At 39.4% G+C, this 21,666-nt stretch overlaps 1 non-coding gene across 1 annotated transcript; it reads right to left on the bottom strand.

The window, feature by feature from the left end:
- Positions 1-5,249: 5,249 nt before the first annotated feature.
- TRNAC-GCA lies at positions 5,250-5,321 on the bottom strand. The gene has a single exon. It is a non-coding gene; the product is annotated as a tRNA-Cys (tRNA).
- Between the last annotated feature and the right edge of the window lie 16,345 nt (positions 5,322-21,666).

The raw sequence follows: 21,666 nt of genomic DNA, 5'->3' as shown, positions 1-21,666 counted from the left end.
GCCCTCCTTTTCACTCATCTGCATCTTTGGGGTAAATACCCAGTAGTGCAATGGCAGGGTCATAGGGAAGTTCTACTTTTAATTTCTTGAGGAATCTCCATACTATTCTCCAAAGAGGCTGCACCAACTTGCATTCCCACCAACAGTGGAAGAGGGTTCCCCTTTCTCCACATCCCCTCCAACACATGTTGTTTCCTGTCTTGCTAATTTTGGCCATTCTAACTGGTATAAAGGTGATATCGCAATGTGGTTTTAATTTGAATCTCCCTGATAGCTAGTGATGATGAACATTTTTTTCATGTGTCTGATAGCCATTTGTATGTCTTCATTGGAGAAGTGTCTGTTCATATCTTCTGCCCATTTTTTGATATGATTATCTGTTTTGTGTGAGTTGAGTTTGAGGAGTTCTTTATAGATCCTGGATATCAATCTTTTGTCTGTTCTGTCATTTGCAAATATCTTCTCCCATTCCGTGGGTTGCCTCTTTGTTTTCTTGACTGTTTCCTTTGCTGTGCAGAAGCTTTTGATTTTGATGAAGTCCCAAAAGTTTATTTGGGCTTTTGTTTTCTTTGCCTTTGGAGACATATCTTGAAAGAAGTTGCTGTGGCTGATATCGAAGAGATTACTGCCTATGTTCTCCTCTAGGATTCTGATGGATTCCTGCCTCACGTTGAGGTCTTTTATCCATTTTGAGTTTATCTTTGTGTACAGTGTAAGAGAATGGTCAAGTTTCATTCTTCTACATATAGCTGTCCAGTTTTCTCAGCACCATTTATTGAAGAGACTGTCTTTTTTCCACTGTATATTTTTTCCTGTTTTGTTGAAGATTAACTGACCGTAGAGTTGAGGGTCCGTATCTGGGCTCTCTACTCTGTTCCACTGGTCTATGTGTCTGTTTTTATGCCAGTACCATGCTGTCTTGGAGATCACAGCTTTGTAGTAAAGCTTGAAATCAGGTAACGTGATGCCCCCTGTTTTATTTTTGATTTTCAACATTTCCTTAGTGATTCGGGGTCTCTTCTGGTTCCATACAAATTTTTGGATTATTTGCTCCAGCTCTTTGAAGAATACCAGTGGAATTTTGATTGGAATGGCATTAAAAGTATAGATTGCTCTACGCAGTATAGACATTTTAACAATGTTTATTCTTCCGATCCAAGAGCATGGAATGGCCTTCCATCTTTTTGTGTCTTCAATTTTTTTCATGAGTGTTCTATAGTTCCTCGAGTACAGATCCTTTACCTCTTTGGTTAGTTTTATTCCCAGGTATCTTATGGTTCTTGGTGCTATAGTAAATGGAATCGATTCTCTAATTTCCCTTTCTGTATTTTCATTGTTAGTGTATAAGAAATTCACTGATTTCTGTGCATTGACTTTGTATCCTGCCACGTTACTGAATTGCTGTATGAGTTCTAGTAGTTTGGGGGTGGAGTCTTTTGGGTTTTTCCTATAAAGAATCATGTCATCTGCAAAGAGAGAGAGTTTGACTTCTTCATTGCCAATTTGGATACCTTTTATTTCCCTTTGTTGTCTGATTGCTGTTGCTAGGACTTCTAATACTATGTTGAACAAGAGTGGTGAGAGTGGGCATCCTTGTCGTGTTCCTGATCTCAATGGGAAGGCTGTGAGCTTTTTCCCATTGAGGATGATATTTGTTGTGGGTCTTTCATAGATAGATTTGATGAAGTTCAGGAATGTTCCCTCTATCCCTATGCTTTGAAGCGTTTTAATCAGGAAAGGATGCTGGATTTTGTCAAATGCTTTTTCTGCATCAATTGAGAGGACCATGTGGGTCTTCTCTCTTCTCTTATTAATTTGTTCTATCACATTGGTTGATTTGTGAATGTTGAACCATCCTTGTAGCACAGGAATGAATCCAACCTGGTCATGGTGGATAATCTTTTTAATGTGCTGTTGGCTCCTGTTTGCTAGGATCTTGTTGAGAATCTTAGCATCCATATTCATCAGGGATATTGGTCTGAAATTCTCCTTTTTGGTAGGGTCTTTGCCTGATTTGGGGATCAGGGTAATGCTGGCTTCATAGAAAGAGTCTGGAAGTTTTCCTTCTGCTTCAATTTTTTGAAACAGCTTCAGGAGAATAGGTGTTATTTCTTCTTTGAAAGTTTGGTAGAATTCCCCAGGGAATCCATCAGGTCCTGGGCTCTTGTTTTTTGGGAGTTTTTGATCACTGCTTCAATCTCGTTACTAAATATCGGTCTATTTAGGTTGTCAATTTCTTCCTGGTTCAATTTTGGGAGTTTATAGTTTTCCGGGAATGCATCCATTTCATCTAGGTTGCTTAGCTTATTGGCATATAACTGTTGATAATAACTTCTGATGATTGTTTCTACTTCCTTGGTATTACTTGTGATCTCTCCTTTTTCATTCATAATTTTATGAATTTGGGCTTTCTCTCTTTTCTTTTGGATTAGTGTGGCCAATGCTTTATCCATCTTATTGATTCTTTCAAAAAACCAGCTTCTAGGTTCATTGATACATTCTACTGTATCTCTGGTTTCTACCTCATTGATCTCAGCTCGAATCTTGATGATTTCCCTTCTTATGTGTGGAGTTGGTTTGATTTTTTGTTGATTCTCCAGTTCTTTAAGGTGTAGAGACAGCTTCTGTGTTCTGGATTTTTCAATTTTTTTGAGGGAGGCTTGGATGGCTAGTATTTCCCCCTTAGGACCGCCTTTGCTGTATCCCATAGGTTTTGGAATGATGTGTCTTCATTCTCATTGGTTTCCATGAATTGTTTCAGTTCTTCTTTGATCTCCTGGTTGATCCAAGCATTCTTAAGCAAAGTGGTCTTTAGCTTCCAGGTGTTTGAGTTCCTTCGGAATTTTTCCTTGTGATTGAGCTCCATTTTCAAAGCATTGTGATCTGAGAATATGCAGGAAATAATCTCAGTCTTTTGGTATCGGTTGAGTCCTGATTTGTGACCCAGTATGTGGTCTATTCTTGAGAAGTTTCCATGTGCACTTGAAAAGAATGAGTATTCTGTTGTTTTAGGGTGGAATGTTCTGTATATATCTATGAGGCCCATCTGGTCCAAGGTGTCATTCAATGCTCTTGTTTCTTTATTGATTTTCTGCTTCGATGCTCTATTTCTGAGAGAGGCATGTTAAGATCTCCTACTATTAATGTATTCATATCAATATGACTCTTTATCTTGATTAACAGTTTTCTTATGTAATTGGCTCCTCCCATATTGGGGGCATAGATATTTACAATTGTTAGATCATTTTGGTGGATAGTCACTTTAAGAATGATGTAGTGTCCTTCTGTATCTCTGACTACAGTCTTTAGTTTAAAATCTAATTTATCTGATATGAGAATCGCTACCCCAGCCTTCTTTTGAGGCCCATTGGCATGAAAGATGCTTCTCCATCCCTTCACTTTCAGTCTGGGCGTATCTTTAGGTTCAAAGTGGGTCTCTTGGAAACAACATATGGATGGGTCTTGTCATTTTATCCAATCTGCAACCCTGTGCCATTTTATGGGTGCATTTAGGCCATTCACATTGAGAGTGATTATTGATAGATACGTTTTTATTGACATCGTGTTACCTTTGAAGTCTTTCTTCCCATAGATTGTCTCTATATTTCTGTTCAATGAATTCTTAGGATTTTTCGTCTTTTATAGAACCCCCCTTAATATTTCGTGCAGTGGTGGCTTGGTGGTTGCATAGTCTTTTAAGCCTTGCCCGTCTTGGAAACTCTTTATCTCTCCATCCATTTTGAATGTCAGTCTTGCTGGATAAAGTATTCTTGGCTGCATGTTCTTCTCATTTAGTGCCCTGAATATATTTTGCCAGCCCTTTCTGGCTTGCCAGGTCTCTGTGGACAGGTCTGATGTTATTCTGATGGGCTTCCCTCTGTAAGTAAGAAGCCTCTTTGTCCTAGCAGCTTTCAAGAGATTATACCTACAATTATGATTCCTCAGTTTGACTATCAGGTGCCTTGATGTTTTTCTGGAATCTATAATCTTGGGTGGAGACCGTTCGGCCTCTAGTACATGAACGCTGGTTCCATTTGCGAGATTGGGAAAATTTTCATGAAGAACTTGTTCCACTATATCTTCTAGACTTCTTTCTTTCTCCTCCCCTTCAGAGATTCCAATAATTCTGACGTTGGAATGTTTCATGGCATCTTTTATTTCCCTGATTCTGTTTTCCTGGTTTCTAAGCTGTTTGTTCCAGGCTTCCTCTTGATCCTTTCTCTCTATCTGTTTGTCCTCCAGATCACTAATTCTATCTTCTGTCTCAATAACCCTAGCTTTGAGAGAATTTAGATTAGATTGGAACTCATTGAGAGCATTGTGAACCTCAGCCCTGGTAGCTTTTAGCTCTGCCCTAACATTGTGAACATCATCTCTGGTCGCTTTCAGCTCAGCCCTAATCAATTCCGTTTGGTCATCTATGGCTTTCTCCACCCTAGCTATTGCCTGGATAATTGTTAGCCTGAATTCTCTTTCTGACATATTTTCTATGTTGATAGCCGTTAGCTCTGTTGCAGAAGGTCCATCCTCTGTATTTTTCTTCTGTTGGGCATTCCTCCTCCTAGTCATTTTGGTGAGAGATGACTGAACAGATGTAGCTGGTTGTATCGACCGTGGTGCAGTCTGGGTGCACCCTGGAACACTTCTGAGCAATTAGGATTCCCCACCCAAATGAGAGAAAAAAGAAAAGAAAAAGAAAGAAAAAAAAAAGAGAGAGAGAGAGAGAAAGGAAAGAAAGGGAAGATGAAAGAGAAGGTTCAGCCCAAATGGGCCCCAAGGTAAGATTTATGAGGTATACAAACAAAAACAGAGAAACAAAAAGACTGATAAATGTATATAACAAGAGAAAAAAATATATATATGCAAATAAAGGAAGAACCTTGTCGAAAAGAACCCCAAGTGTAAGATTATATACTATCGGGACAAACACAAAAACACAGAAACACTGGTGGAAGAAAAAGATGGGAGAGTGGTTATAAATTCTCAGTGTGGGCGAGGAAGGTTGTTTTGATTCTTCCTGGATGTATCTTTTTTTTTTTTAATTTTTTTTTAAGATTTTATTTATTTGACAGACAGAGATTACAAGTAGGCAGAGAGGCAGGCAGAGAGAGAGGAGGAAGCAGGCTCCCTGCTGAGCAGAGAGCCCGATGTGGGGCTCGATCCCAGGGCTCTGAGATCATGACCTGAGCCGAAGGCAGAGGCTTTAACCCACTGAGCCACCCAGGCGCCCCATAAAGCAAGGGTCCAGCAGGGGGCACCTGGATTTGAACCGGGGACCTCTTGATCTGCAGTCAAATGCTCTACCCCTGAGCTATACCCCCCTCTGCCCTGGATGTATCGTGATATCTTTGTTAAAGGACTCAACTTTCCTAGGCTAAAGGGGGATTAAAAATTGGTTTACCTATAGGGGTAGTATTGATTGGGGAAATGGGATTACTTTGAAGTTTAACTCTTTATGAATATTAGAAAATAAAAATAAAAAAGGAATAAACTAGATTAAACTAAACTAAAATTTAAAAAAAAAATTCAAAAAATAGAAATGCAAAAGAAAAACACATGTGTATGTATCAAAAAGTTCAGGTTAGAAGGTTATTATGGAATTTGATGTACTGGACAGCTCGCTGTGATGGTAAATAGGTTAAAAAATTATATAAAAAAATGAACCAGAATAGTGGGAACAAATTAAAAATAAAAGTTGTCCTATGAAGTAGGGGTGGTGGTTCTCTTGTCGTCTTTTTTTTTTTTTTTCTTTCCTGGTTGGTTTTCTGGGGGAGGGGCTTGCCACGTGGGTTTTCAGTCAATGATTTTCCCTGAGTTAAGTCCTCCAGTCCCCCCTCAAGGGGGTGGGCTCTAAGGAAACCGGTTTTTTCAGGCTTTTGTTCTCTGGAGGTTTTTATGTTTGTTCACCTTTTTTTTTTTTTTTCCTCTCGCCTTGATCACTTTTGATGGTTTTTGTAGGTTTAGAGGAAAGCAAACTGCACCCTGACCTCCCTCTCAGAGAGAAGCCTCAGTCTGTCCTTCTGTGGGTGTTGCAGAGCCCATATAAATCCCCCGTTGGCCACTGGCAGAGCAGGTTCCGAGTCGTGGTCCCTGGGGATGCAGGATCTTCTGCTTGTACCCAAAACCAAAGCAGGGGCAGCTGTTTGGGCAGCTCCAGACCGCCAGAGAGGTTCCAAGCAGGGATCACACACTGACCGCTGGCCAGGCTGGGAGTGCCTGGTCTTTTTGGGTCTAAGAGTGCCCGGCTTGCGCGTACCTCTTTCAGGGGTGGCTGTGGGTCTCGCGTGCATCTCAGGCTCTGAGAACGGGGCGCAGGTCCGAAAGCACCAGGCTGGGCCTTCGCGTACCTCTCTCAGGGGAGAGTTTGGGGCGCGCGTCTTGGGCTCTGAAACAATGGCGTGCATCAAAGAGCGCTGGCTGGGCCTTTGTACCTCTCTCAGGGGAGGATGAGGGGCACACGCATCTCAGGCTCTGTAGCAGGGCTCGCGCGTTCTGCTGTCCTGCGTGGCTCCCATCCCCTCACAGGGGCCAGAACCCACGCAATCTCAGGCGCGCTGGTGGCTCAGGGACCAAGACCTGGTTTCTCCACCGCACTCTCTCTGGCTCAGCGCCAGGGGAGGCTATCCTGGGACCGGGGACTTAAACCCCTGTCCCTAGCTGCCCCGATTCCCACAATTTCCCCCGCCCCCCATGATCTTTTGCTCTTTTGGAGTGCTTTCAACCAGTCTCCAAGTTAATGCTGGTCCCCAGACGCAGGGCACTCTCGCTCATATTAGGGGTATTACTTTCCAACCAGTCACCTCTGGTGGCTCCCTCCCCCTTTTGTTTATCTTCCGATATCAGTCCACCTTTCCCACTCTGCTTTACCACCCCACTGGTGTCTTCTGCCCCTGTAGAGATCCATATGGGTATAATTCTGATCTCAGGCTGATTTCATGGGTGATCGGATTTCTTTGGTAGGTAATCAGCTCACTTTAGGGTACGGGTTGAAAAGGAGCCTCCTCCTACTTCCCCGCCATCTTGTCCCCCCCTGGTTCTTTTTTTTTAAAGATTTTTTTTATTTATTTGACTGAGAGAGAGAGATCACAAGTAGATATAGCAGCAGGCAGAGAAACAGGAGAAAGCAGGCTGCTGCTAAGCAGAAAGCCTGATGTGGGGCGTGATCCCAGGACCTTGAGATCACAACCTGAGCCAAAGGCAGAGGCTCAACCCACTGAGCCACCCAGCTGCCCCTGTAGTTTCTGGTTCTTTCCATCATTGTGCTTGGTATAATAGAAGAGCATACACTGAATGAGCCCCTATAGACTTCATGCTGCTTTCAATCACAGGCTTTTGCATGCATGGGGCAGGTGGCTGCCAACTTAGTATGATCTGATAAGGCTAATTATTGCAAATAGATATAATTTTTTATTCCAGTGCCTATCCGTTGACAGAGGATGGTTCTGAGGCATTATTTAAGTTGTACAGAAGCAATTGTATGATCAATTAGTAATTTGTGCTCAAGCACATAATGGAAGAATGGTAGCATTTTTACTGCATGATTATTATTCAAGATCTTGTAGTGTATCTTCCCGCCACTTAATCCAAAGCCTGGAATTCCACTATTGGTGGAGGGGCCAAGGCTTGTTAGCAGGTCTAGACTGATAGCAAAAGCTGATTGAAAGCCAGCTCGAATAACACTGGTTGCTGAAAGTTTAGGGCATAGAAGAGAAATGAAGCTTCCTATCTGTAGGCCACATTCATTGCTTTTCTGGGCCTTCTTGGGTCCCCATGCTTTTTAGAAGTCACCACAGAGAGGTGATAGATTTGGAGTTGATTCTCACTCGGGATGTTTAAATTATGTCATGTTCTAAGGCAAGTCACCCCATGCCAGTGGGTGTCAAGAACAAAATGACTATGGAGAATAGTATATAGACAGCTCAGTTCCTATATACTAGCAAGGAAGACTTCCCTCCCTCTCTCCCCTACTCTTTCTTTCCCTCCTTACTTTATTCCCTCCTATCCTCCTTTCTCACCTCTTCCTTCCTGTCCCCAGTTGTCTCTGACCTCTTTTATTCTATTTCCTGCCAAAACCCCCAGCTAGTCTGTGCTGTACCATCAAGGGGTGTCTCCAGTCCATCTTCCCTACCCTGGGTCCCTGTAAGAGCCTCGACAGGAATATTTATGGTTTGCCGACACCAAGTGATTATTCTCCACCACCTAAATGTTAGTGTGGCCTTCCTGCCCTTGATAAAATGGGAGATTTGTGAGGGAGAGATGGTGTCTTAATTATGTAGGGCCTCACATTGAGGTGATTATTGATTGACATTATTTGAAGTAACTGAATGAATGACCTGGAAGAAACTTAGGGTCAACCTAGTTGAAGCCCCTGGTCCATATCTCATTACATATTGTATTACAAATATGGAACCTGGGGTCAGGAAAAGGGAAGATTACACAGTAACTCAGGAAAAACAGGAGTTTAATTCTAATTCTTTAAATTCACAAACAAGAGTTCATTCTACTGCTACCTAACTATGGTAATTCAGGCTTTTCTCTGTTCCTATTTCTTCATATGTAAATGAGGATTATAATAATACTTGACTCACTGGATAAATGTGAAAATTAAGTGGGTTCATCTATGTTTAGCATGTAGAATACTCTTGGCTCACAAAAAATGCTTAACAAATGTTGGCTATTATTATATTTATTTTATTGTATATAATATATATATTATATTATTATATTGCTAAAATTCATCTTAATAGAACTGTGATCACAGCTGATGAAAAGATCTTTGGGGAGAAGAAAAGATTTCTTTGGGGAAATTAGGAGACATCCAAAGTCAGGAGTTCCTTCTGAGACTTACATGCAGAATTTAAGAAACAAAACAAATGAACATGGTGGGGGAGAAAGAGAGGCAAACCTGGTTACCAGAGGGGAGGTGGGTAAGGGGGAATGGGTTAAATAGATGTTGGGGATTAAGTAGAGCACTTGTTGTGATGAACACTGGGTGTTATATTTAAGTGCTGAATCACTAAATCCTACACCTGAAACTAATATTGCACTATATGTTAACTAACAGGAATTTAAATAAAAACTTGGAAGGAAAAAAAAAAAACCACAGTTCCTTCTGAGAACTCCCTTCCCATACTCCTTTTCAAAGATCTTTGCCCACCCAACCCCCAGGAAACCCTGCAAACCAGGTCCTACAGGTTTTCTCAGGGTATTAGAGGTGGGAGCAGAAAAATCACACCCTTTTCCTGGAAGACTATCTTCCATACAGTAGCCACTGGGTCAGACATATGTATCTATGACCCCTGAACTTTTTCCATCATTTGCAATCTTCTGAGTTCTTTCTACCGTGTGAAATCTTACAGAATGGTTGGGCTTTCTTGAGATATTTTCAATTTTTTTGGATGGAACCTCATATGGGGAATTTTAGTATCATTCTGTAGTCCCACAGCAGTTATTCCTAATGTATTCTCATTGCCTATCCACTGCGGCTACCTGCCTATCTAGCCCATGACAGAGAGAGCCAACATGCACTACTTCAAAAACCAGAGACAGTGCCAGTGAGTGACAGCTTTGGATATGCCAATTTAGATTCCATTTAAGAAAGAATTTTTTTTAAGAAAAAATTTTCTAATAATTTGGGTTTTTAGTCTAGCAATAGACTGGGTAAACTTCCTTGTAATGTGGGAATGGTCTCACATTATGGTGTAGGAGCAGGGACTAGAAGGCCCTTTGGCATGGATGTTGAAGAAGTGATTGTTGCCACTTTAATCTCTGAGATTTAATTATTTGGTAAGTTTTAAAAACTCAATCTTTAGTGGACCCTACTGCCTACCTCAGGGTATCTCAAAGTGTGGTTTATGAATCCTTTGCATTAGTGTAATGTGAGGCACCTATTAAATATTATTATATTCCCAGCTTCACCCTTTGCTACTAAATCAGGATTGTTGAACAAGAGTTGCCAGGAATTTGAATGTTTAATAAATTACCTGGCTACTCCAGCTTGCTCCTACCTACTCGTTGGACTTATTTGTAACCCCAAACCTGTTCCATTTGCCAATCCAACCACTGGCTCCTCTCCTTCCTTCCTTTATGTATTCTCATAGTTCACCCAAACCTTTTGTGTCCTTTACTGCTCTCTTCAACTTTCTCCCAGGGGCTTATTAGTCCTGTGATTCTGGGAAAGTTAACACAACTTCTCAGAAACTAAGAAGCCTGGTATACAATAGGTGCTCCTTAAATTTCAATTCCTTTCTTCCCTTTCTTTATTTCTTTAGCACTTTTTTTTCCATTCTGTACCCTTAGCTTTAAACTCTTTCTCCTCATTTATTGTGATCCTCAGTATACTGATTCCCCACTCCTCCACACATACATTTGTGTGTGTGTGTGTGTGTGTATACACACAAGAAACAAATATTATTATATTTGATATATATATATATCAAAAAAGAAAAAAATAAGAAAAAATTAACTTTAATCAATTATCCGGGTACTTACTATGTGGGAGACCCTCTGATAGATACTGGAGCTACATAATGAACCTAGCATGATCCCTACTGTCAAAGGGATCACTTTCTAGCAGAGAAGACATTCACATACACAACCTGCTCATCTCATATCCAGAGTGCTGTGGAAGCTGAGAGAAAAGGATCATGGATTCTGACCTGTATATGAGAAGAAAGGAGACTCAAGGAAGACAATAAGGAGGTATATGTCAGAGTTGCAGGAAGCACAGCAGTGTGGGAGAAGAGAGAAGAGTGCATCAGGATGAGCAAGTAGAAAATGTCCAGTGCAGATAGGGAATATTGACAGGGAGGTGGTTTGGAATGTACTCTGAAGTATTTGTGTATTCTCCAGGGAAGATGGTAGGTAGATAGCTGGATCATACCTGTCTGAAATTCAGGAGTGAGGTTAGGGCTGAAGAATGGAATTAAGGCCCCAATGGAACCTTGAAGTAGAGAGTGCCAGATGGTTAAAGTGAGTGGGAAGGGAAGACCTAGTTCACAAAGGCCTCTATTTTTAGAACTCTGGCCAGTCCAGAGAAGCTTCTTAATTATTTCTTTCAAGAGAATTTCTGAGGTCTCATCAGTACTGCCCTGGGCTACACAGTATGAATTAGAAAAAAAAAAATCTTTGGACAGACCCAGTACACAACGGAATGCCTTCTGGGTGGGTGTAGCACTATGAGCAGCCATTTGATAAGCAGGGCAATTGTAAGGCAAAAATAGTACAACCCTACAATGTGAACTTGAGTATCACCACCAAGAAGGTGGGTATAGGTGGAGAAGTTCATCAGGTGCCAGTCTAGACTTTCCTGAAGGAGAGCTACCTAGACTCTAACAGAAGGTATAGGGCTTCAAGTCCTTTGCTTTGGCTAGAAAAAAAAAAATGGAAGATTTCCCCAGAATCTCATGGTTCTTATGTAAAGGCCACACGTTTTGACATTTGAGGTATTTCAGCAGGGTGAGGTTTTCCTGAAGCATTTATTAGAATAGTTAAACAGAAACTGTTGAGTTTGGGGTATTGTTCTAAGAACCACCCACCAGAAGAGCCCTGATTGCTCTTCTTTGAAGGTCTCAGTACCAAGCCTCCAGTAGATGCTTATCTATTTCACTCAACCTTTTGTGGCTGGGTAAGGGAACTTCATAGCAGCCCAGGAACCTAACTACTTAGAGATGAGTTCAGATCCCCTGGATCCAGTCCTTACAAACACGCTGCCTAATCAGGATCATAATCACTGAGCAATTTTCTACCTGATCAGAGGTTCATAATCACTAAATGATCCCTAATCCTAGACTGGAGGCATAAGGTAGGTGACCCAGACAGAAAATTAAAAGCCAGATTAGGGGCCCCATAATAGCATCATAGCAGTAATAGAAAGAAGACAAGTAGCACTTATTAGGGGCCAGTACTAAAACTTCAGTTCAAAACAGTCTGAGCTTATTGGTCAGGTCAGAGTGTCCTAACTGTTTTTAGAAAAGAGAGGCAGAGGCTGGCATCCAAGTAGGGTCTAATAAGAAAAGTCCTGAGGGACCCCTGGATGGCTCAGTTCGTTGATCATCTGACTCTTGGTTTCTGCTCACATCATGATGTCATGGGTCATGGTATCAAGCCCCTCATAGACCTACCTGCTCAGCTGGGGCGGTCTGCTTGAAGATTCTCTCTCTCTGCCCCTCCCCCCTCAAATAAATAAATAAATCTTAAAAAATTTAAAAAAAAAGCAAGAAAAATCCTGAGAGCCTGTTGTCTATAGCTGCTCCCATTAGTCCATAAGCCACCTCTTCCCTGCCCAAAACAGAGAGCTGGCTTGAGGGACAGTTATGCATGTGGGCTGCATTCCTCATCCCTGTGCTTGTCTTAGCTAGGATGAGCATGTAATCGGACACTGGTTCTGCCGACAGGAGCTGTCAGCAGCAGAATAGGTTGCTGAGGACAAGGCATGTCAAATAGACTAGGGCTGATCCTCATGTACAGAATCCAACAGGAGGCTGATTAAATCTTGACCACTGGCTCATGTGTTAGGACATGAATACTCATGAGTACTTAGTGCCAGCTCTGGCCTGTGGGGGTTAGGCTAGCTATGCCTATGGGAATAAGCCCTGTATTGCCACGATTCCTGTTGGCAGGAAGAAGTCAGAGACTTTAGGTCAAGAGCTTCAGATTCTAGCCTTTCTTTGTCTTTTATCCCTCTCTCCCCTCTCTCATCTGCACATTTTCTGGAGGAACCTCTGGTCTTAACCTGTGGCATTATCTATCCCAAGGAAAATTCCTGTATTTTAAGAAAAGCCTTTAGTAGATAACACATTAAACCAGTGTTTTTCAAACAGTGAGTCACAACAAACTAGTAAGTTATGAAATCAGTAACTGACATGTTTTGAAAATTAAATAGAACAAAATAGAAAATATCACAGTGATTTCACACACTAAGGATCCTCATCGTTTAGTGAAACTTTTTTTTTAATTTTGTTTATTTATTTGACAGACAGAGATCACAAGTAGGCAGAGAGGCAGGCAGAGAGAGGAAGAAGCAGGCTCCCTCCTAAGCAGAGAGCCCGATGCGGGGCTCGATCCCAGGACCCTGGGATCATGACCTGAGCTGAAGGCAGAGACTTTAACCCACTGAGCCACCCAGGTGCCCCTTCAAACTTTTTTTTTTAATATTTAGTTGGACAATATGAAATTGCCAATGTTTACCAACATTTGACATTTAAGAACTATGAAAATATATATGCATATAAACACAAATACATATGCAAGTGAAAGCATTTACTGGTTCATGCAATAAAATATCTTCCTTACTATGGATCAATGGGTAAAAAATGTTTAAAGCCACTGCCTTAAACAGAGGAGATGGCCAGAGATAAGCTGTAAGTAGCTCACCAGGGGAAACAACTTTGGGCAGAGGCCTTCTAGGACTTAGTACTTCTCAAATAAAGGTAGCAACCAACTTTGTTAACTGTAGAATCTTCTGATTTTATTTGTACACTAGTTCTGGTGCATTTTAGGTAGTCCTATCCTCCCCACCAAAACAATTAGTGTATTCAGGGAGTCTTTTTTTGATCTAAAATCAATTAATTAACGTATAGTGTATTATTAGTTTCAGAGGTAGACTTTATTGATTCATCAGTTGTGTAAATACCCAGGACTTATTACATCAAATGCCTTTTTTTAATGTATATCACCCAATCACCCCATACCTCAATCAACCTCCCCTTCAACAACTCTCATTTGGTTTCCTATAGTTAAGAGTTTCTTATAATTTGTCTCCCTTTCTCTTTTTGTCTTATATTATTTTTTCTCCCCTTCCGCTATGTTCATCTGTTTTATTTCTTAAATTTGACATGTGAGTGAAATCATACATGATATCAATGTCTTTCTCTGACTGACATATTTCACTTAGCATAATAACCTCTAGTTCTATCCACATCATTGAAAATGGCAAGATTTCATTCTTTTGATGACTGACTAATATTCCATATATATATATATATATATATAGTATATACGTATATACATGTATGTATATCTATATATGTGTGTATGTATATATACATACACTTATGTGTGTATATATAAAGAAGTGATATATATAGATAGATCTATATCTAAAAATCTAAATAAAAGGAATTTTTATAATATCTATGTATCTATCTATATAATATCTATAATATATCTAATAATCTATATTTAAAAAGGAATTTTATATATATATGTACATATATATATATAATCACTTCTTTATCTATATATTCACATATCACTTCTTCTTTATCCATTCATCTGTTGATGGACATCTGGGGTCTTTCCATATTGTGGCTATTGAAGACATTGCTGCTATAAACAGTGGGATGCAGGTGCTCCTTCGAATAACTGTGTTTGTATCCTTTGGATAAATACCTAGTAGTGCAATTGCTGGGTCATAGGGTAGCTGTATTTTTAACTTTTGAAGAACCTCCATACTATTTTCCAGAGTGGCTGCACCAGTTTGCATTCCCACCAAGAGTGTAAGAGGGTTCTTCAGGGAGTCTTTTCTGCAGAAATATACCTAAGAGGAGAAAAGAACAATAAGGTCTTCTGGAATTGGTAAACTGGGGCTTCCATCTTTGGTCCTCAGTGTTTGCCTCTAGGCTCCACTCACCCTGGTGTGCCACTGACAAGTATGGATAAACCATACAGGGCCCTCTAGCACTTCCTGTGTCTGCCTGGTTTCCAGAAAATAAATTCTTTTTTTCTAAATGAAGTATATTGACATGTAACATTATAATGTTTTCAGGTGTACCAAATAATGACTCAATATTCGTATGTATTGTGAAATGATCACAATAAATCTAGTCAGTATCCTTCGCCAAACATAGTTATAAGACTTTTCTCTTGTTATGAGGACTTTTAAGATCTACTCTCTTGACAACTTCCATATATGAAATACATTAACTATACTTATCAGGTTGCCTAGTATATCCTTGTGACTTATTTATTTAATAACTGGGAGTTTGTACCTTTTGATTGCCTTCAAATGTTTCATGACTCCCCTCTCCATGGCCTCTGGCAACCACTAGTCTGTTCTCTGTATCTATGAGGTTTTTTTTAATTGTTTAGATTCCACATATATGTGAGATCATATAGTATTTGTCTTTCTCTGTCTGACTTATTTTACTTAGCATAATGCTCTAGGTCCATTATTATTATTGTATGTTATTATATGTTATTGCAAAAACAAGATTTCATTCTTTATATGACTAAATAATATTCCATTGTATTGGTTTTCCATTCATCTGTTGATAGACACTTAGTTGTTTCCATATCTTGGCTATTGTAAATAATGTTGCAACAAACATGGAGGTGAACATATCTTTGTGAGTTAGTGTTTTCATTTTTCTTTGGATAAATATCCAGAAATGGAATTAGTGGATCAAATGGTAATTCTATTTTTAAGTTTTCAAGGAACCTTCATGCTGTTTTCAATAGAGGCTGAACCAATTTATATCAGCACCAACACAAGGGAATTTTTAAGTGTACAAGGTTTTCCTTTCTCGACATCCTCACCAATTCTTCCTCCTTCCCTCCTTTCCTTCTTCCTTCCTTTCTTTTCTTCTTTCTTCTTCCCTCCTTTCCTTCCTTCCTTTCTTTCTTTTCTTTCTTCTTCCCTCCTTTCCTTTCTTTCTTCCTTCCTTCCCTCCCTCCTTTCCTTTCCTTTCCTTTCCTTTCCTTTCCTCTTTCCTTTCCTTTCCTTTCTTTCCTTTCCTTTCTTTCCTTTCCTTTCCACCTTTCTCTCATTCTTTGTGATAACAGCCATTCTAACAGGTGTGAGGTAATAGCTCATTGTGGTTTTGATTTACATTCCCCCTGATGGTTAGTGATGTTAATCATCTTTTTATGTACTTCTTGCCATCTATATGTCTTCTTTGGAAAAATGTCTATTCAGATAGTCTGACCATTTTTCATTGGATTGCTTTTATGTTGTTGCTATTGAGTTTTTATATATTTTGAATATTAACCCCTTATCAGATGTATGATTTGTAAATATTTTCTCCCATTCTGCAGGTTGCCTTTTTATTTTGTTGATGTTCTTGGTTGTGCGAATATTTTTAGTTTGATGTAGTCCCATTTGTTTATTTTTCCTTTTGTTGCCTTTGCTTTTGGAGTCAAATTAAAAAAAAAAAAATACCAAGAATGATATCAAATGAGCTTACTGCTGATGTTTTCTTCTAGGAGTTTTATAGTTTCATACCTTACATTCAAGTCTAATTTTTTGTGAGTGTTGTAAGATAATGATACAGTTTCATTCTTTTGCATGTAGCTGTTCAGTTTTCTCAATACATTTATTGAAGAGACTGTTCTTTCCTGTTTGTATATTCTTTGTTCTTTTGTTATAAATTAATAGACCATATATGTGTGGGTTTATTGCTAGGCTTTCTATTTTTTTCCCATTGATATAGGTGTCTGTTGGTATAAACAATAGTATATTATTTTTATTATCATAGCTTTGTAATATAGTTTAAAATCAGGGAGTGTTATGCTTCCTGCATTGTTCTTTCTCAAGTTTGCTTTGGCTGTTTGGGTCTTTTGAGGTTCCACACAGATTTTAAGATTCTTTTTTCTATTTCTGTGAAAATGTCATTGTAATTTTGATAGGACTTGCATTAAATCTGTAGATGGTTTCCAGTAGTATGAACATTTTAGCAATATTAAATTTTCCAACTCATGGGCATGGAATACATAGAATATCTTTCCATTTTAATTAATTATTTAGTTAATTAATTAATGAATCTTCAACTTTTTTTCATCAGCGTCTTTTAGTTTTAATGTACAAGTCTTCATTTGTTGTTGTTGTTGTTTTTGACAAGAAGAGGGAATTTTTCAATCCCAAGAGAAAATTAAGAATCACTTCTGTTTCCAGCATTATATGGGATGGGATTGTCATCAGCATTTCTGCAGGTTAGGGAGTGCCAGGAACATGGTTAGAAAGCAAAATAAAGAATGTTCTGGCATGAAAGGCCATCCTGAAGGGAGTGAGTAGAAATGGCCAGCCAGTTGTTGCAGTTCCTAGTTGCTCAAGACAAGATTCACTGGCAGTCATTTTCTCTTCTTGGCCTTTCCATGTTGAGAGGACATAGGCCACTCTTAGAAGGATAGGGTCTTTCTGGCATTGAGTCTGCCACTCTTCTTAATAATTTCCCAAGGTGGGGCCTCTGAAAAGTATAAAACTAATCAAACCCCAGATACCTGACATATAATTTTAGCCCAGTGAAGGAGAATGACCAACAAGCTCTAACTTCTGTCAGGCTCTGAACAACCTTACTTATTTCCTATCACAGAGAAGAAGGATAAGCAATAACTGGGCTAGAAATTATGTGACATTCAGGTAAGGTAATCTTAATGTCTGGATATCATCATTCCCTGCCTCCAAAGTTCAAGGCTTCTGTTTTGGTCTCCCCTGTGTTTAAATATCTCAAAATCCACCTAGCTTTTACCACATCTAATAAAATTTCCTTCCCCCATTCTGAAGTGACAGCACCATTCTCTATAGTGTCATAATACTTTCTCTGTCCCCTTATGATTCTCATCACTTTCTGACTCACTTATTAGCTATGTGTGCCTATGTCCTAGCTATCAGAGTCAGAGCTGAGTTCAAATCCAAGCTCTACTACTTACTGAATGATCTTGGATAAATTCTATAACATTTCTGAGCCTCAATTTCTTCATCTAGAATATTGTCATGGCAATAATGTTCACCACATAAGGCTGTTTTATGGGCCAAAACACACACTTAAAATATTTTCTCAGACTTCTACTTTTAGATATAACATCAATTTTGTCCAAGAAAAAGAAAGCCAAAACTGAATATGAGTGAATTTTCTTGGAGCCATCAGAGAGTTGACATTTCATGGGAAACCACTATGCCAAAATCTGGAAGAATGTTAATCTACATAATCACCACCCAGATCTACAGCAGCAATTATTAGAACCATAAACTTGTAAGTACACTTAAATGGTAATTTTGACAAATTGCTGGAATCTGAATGTGGATTAGTATGAGTTGGAGCCTCAGTTTTAGTAAGGAAACCTATATTTTTATATAGTTTATCTCCAAGAATTCTGTCATTTTCTCATGGTGGAAAGTCAATAAAAGTCCCCCTTACAGCTCTGGAAGGGTAGAAAAAAAGTAAACATTCTAAGATGCACCCAGAGCATTTTCACAACAAAGGCATTTTCTCCAGGGGAAAAAGACTTTACCACGTATGGGAAAGGGCATTTTACTCAACTTCAGTCCCCTCAAGACTTTTTGTTTCATGTAAGGGAATTTTTAAAAAGCTAAAACAAACAAAGCAACAATGCTTATGAAGTTCATGTCCCAGTAACACAGGTCCAATAAAAAGACTGAAATGTAATCACAAGACTACAGAACACTTCCCCTTCTTCATACCTTAGTACTACACCAACAGGACTCCAGTATAATAACAGTGGATTACAACACAAAGAACTGAAAAATGTAGAGCTTATTTAAGGAGTAAGTCTTAGGGACACTTAAAGACAACAGGAGAGGGAAAAACAAGGACAAGAGGAATTTGAAGCCTTTGGCATCTACTACTACAGAAAATGTTAAACGCAGCCCAACTCCTGGCAAGATAAACGTAAAACCTCACAACAAAGACCTATTTATCTCCATTGGTGCTATCTGAAACATCATTTCCTGCTTTCAGTAAAACATTGCAATGTACACTAACTAAAGGCAGGAAGAAAACATGGTCTGAATAGACAAAGAAAGCATCAGAACCAGACTCAGATATGACACAGATTCTTTAATTATTAGGAATAATATTTAAGATAACTATGACTAATATGCAACAAGCTGTAATGAAAAACATAAACATTTAAAAAGAGATCAGTATCAGAAGAAGAGAGATGGAAACTTTAAGAAAAAAACAAAAAGAAATGCTATAAATAAAAACTCAGAAAATAAGAATCAGTTGAATGGACACAGCCAAGGAGAGAATTAATGAGCTTGAAAATATGACAATAGAAATTTCCCTGATTAAAACACAAAAAGAAAAAGAAAAACAGAATATCCAAAAACTATGAGATAATGCCAAAAGGTGAAAGATATGCTTTCTCAGAGTAACAGAATTAGAAAAAAAGAAGAGGGCAGAAGAAATATTTGAAATATTAATGACTGAGAACTTCCCCAAATTAATAACAAATACTGAATCACAGATCCAAGAAGGACAAATGTCTTATCTAACCAGGATAAGTATCCCAAGAATGTACATCTAAACATATCAAACTTAAAATGTAAAAAACTAAAGACAAAGAGAACATCTTGAAGGAAGCCAAGGGTAATGGTATTGTGATACAGAAAGTAACTTATCTATATAGGAACAAGGATAAGAATTATAGCAGACTTGTCATCAGAAATCTTGCAATCAAGAAAAGAGTGGACAGGGGAAGAGTCAAGATGGTTGAGAACTAGCCGGCTGAGACTACATCAGGTAGCAGGAGATCAGCTAGATAACTTATCAAACCATTGCAAATACCTACAAATCCAACGGGAGATTGAAGACAAGAAGAACAGCAATTCTAGAAACAGAAAATTGACCACTTTTTGAAAAGTAGGATCGGCAGAGAAGTGAATCCAAAGCGACGGGAAGATAGACCACGGGGGGAGGGGCCGGCTCCTGGCAAGTGGCAGAGCAATGGAGCACAAAATCAGGACTTTTAAAAGTCTGCTCCACTGAGGGACATCACTCCAGAGGCTAAACTGGGGTGAAGCCCATGTGGGGTCAGTGTGGCCCCAGGTCCCGCAGGGTCACAGAAGGATCGGGGGTGTCTGAGTGTCACAGAACTTGCAGGTATTAGAGTGGGGAAGCTGGCTGCAGAGACAGAGCTGAGGAGTGAACTCTCAGCTCGGGGTTACCTTGAACTGGTCACAGGCTGGGTGAGCTCAGAGCATGGCCAGAGGCCAGGGAGACTAGAGTGATTAGGCTCTTTTCCCTGATGGTGCACTGAGGAGTAGGGCCCCCAGCTCTCGGCTCCTCCGGGCTGGAGACTGGGAGGCTACCATTTTCATTCCCATCCTCTGGAACTCTATGGAAAGCGTTCAGGGGTGAAAAGCTCCCGAAAGTGAACCCACGCGGATTATTTAGCCTGGCCCCTGGTAAGGTAAGGCAATTCCGCCTGGGGCAAAGAACCTTGAGAATCACTGCAACAGGCCCCTCCCCCAGAAGATCAACAAGAAATCCAGCCAAGACCAAGTTCACCAACCAAGGAGAGCAGCAGAATTCAGGGATGAGAAATCAAAGCACGGAACTCATGGCTTTCTCCCCATGATTTTTAGTCTTGTGGTTAATTTAAAATTTTTTTTAATTTTATTATTTTTTATTCTGATAATTTTTTTTACCTTTACCCTTTTCTTTTTTAACGTTTTTTAACTAGTTTTTCTAATATATATATATATTTTTTTCTTTTTATATTTATTCTTTATTTGTTTTCTATTTAAAATTTTTTTTTCTGAACTTCTTTTTATCCCATTTCTCCCCCCCACAATTTGGGGAGTCTTCTGATTTGGTTAAAGTGCATTTTCCTGGGGTCTTTGCCACCCTTTTAGTATTTTATTTGCTCCTTCATAGACTCTTATCTGGACAAAATGACAAGGCAGAAAAACTCACCACAAAAAAAAGAAAAAGAGGCAGTACTGAAGGCTAGGGACCTAATCAATGCAGACATTGGTAATATGTCAGATCTAGAGTTCAGAATGACAATTCTGAAGGTTCTAGCCGGGCTCGAAAAAGGCATGGAAGATATTAGAGAAACCCTCTCCAAGAGATAAAATCCCTTTCTGGAGAAATAAAAGAACTAAAATCTAAACAAGTTGAAATTGAAAAAGCTATTAATGAGGTGCAATCAAAAATGGAGGCTCTGACTGCTAGGAGAAATGAGGCAGAAGAAAGAATTAGTGATATAAAAGACCAAATGACAGAGAATAAAGAAGCTGGGCAAAAAAGAGACAAACAGCTACTGGACCATCAGGGGAGAATTCGAGAGAAAAGTGACACCGTAAGACGAAACAACATTAGAATAATTGGGATTCCAGAAGAAGAAGAAAGAAAGAGGGGAGCAGAAAGTATATTGGACAGAATTACTGGAGAGAATTTCCCTAATATGGCAAAGGGAACAAGCATCAAAATCCAGGAGGTGCAGAGAACCCCCCTCAAAATCAACAAGAATAGGTCCACACCTGTCACCTAATAATAAAATTTACAAGACTAAATGACAAAGAGAAAATCCTGAAAGCAGCCTGGGAAAAGAAGTCTGTAACATACAATGGTAAAAATATTAGATTGGCAGCGGACTTGTCCACAGATACCTGGCAGGCCAGAAAGAACTGGCATGATATATTCAGAGCACTAAACAAGAAAATCATGCAGCCAAGAATACTATATCCAGCTAGGCTATCATTGAAAATAAAAGGAGAGATAAAAAGCTTCCAGAACAAACAAAAACTAAAAGAATTTGCAAACACCAAACCAGCTCTACAGGACATATTGAAAGGGGTCCTCTAAGCAAAGAGAGAGCCTAAAAGTAGTAGATCAGAAAGGAACACAGACAGTATACAGTAACAGTCACCTTACAGGCAATACAATGGCACTAAATTCATCTCTCTCAATAGTTACCCTG

This window comes from Enhydra lutris, unplaced genomic scaffold (assembly GCF_002288905.1).
Source record: "Enhydra lutris kenyoni isolate GAN:26980312 unplaced genomic scaffold, ASM228890v2 scaffoldscaffold81, whole genome shotgun sequence".
NCBI classification, from domain to species: Eukaryota; Metazoa; Chordata; class Mammalia; order Carnivora; family Mustelidae; genus Enhydra; species Enhydra lutris.
This window is presented reverse-complemented; position numbering and strand designations above follow the sequence as displayed.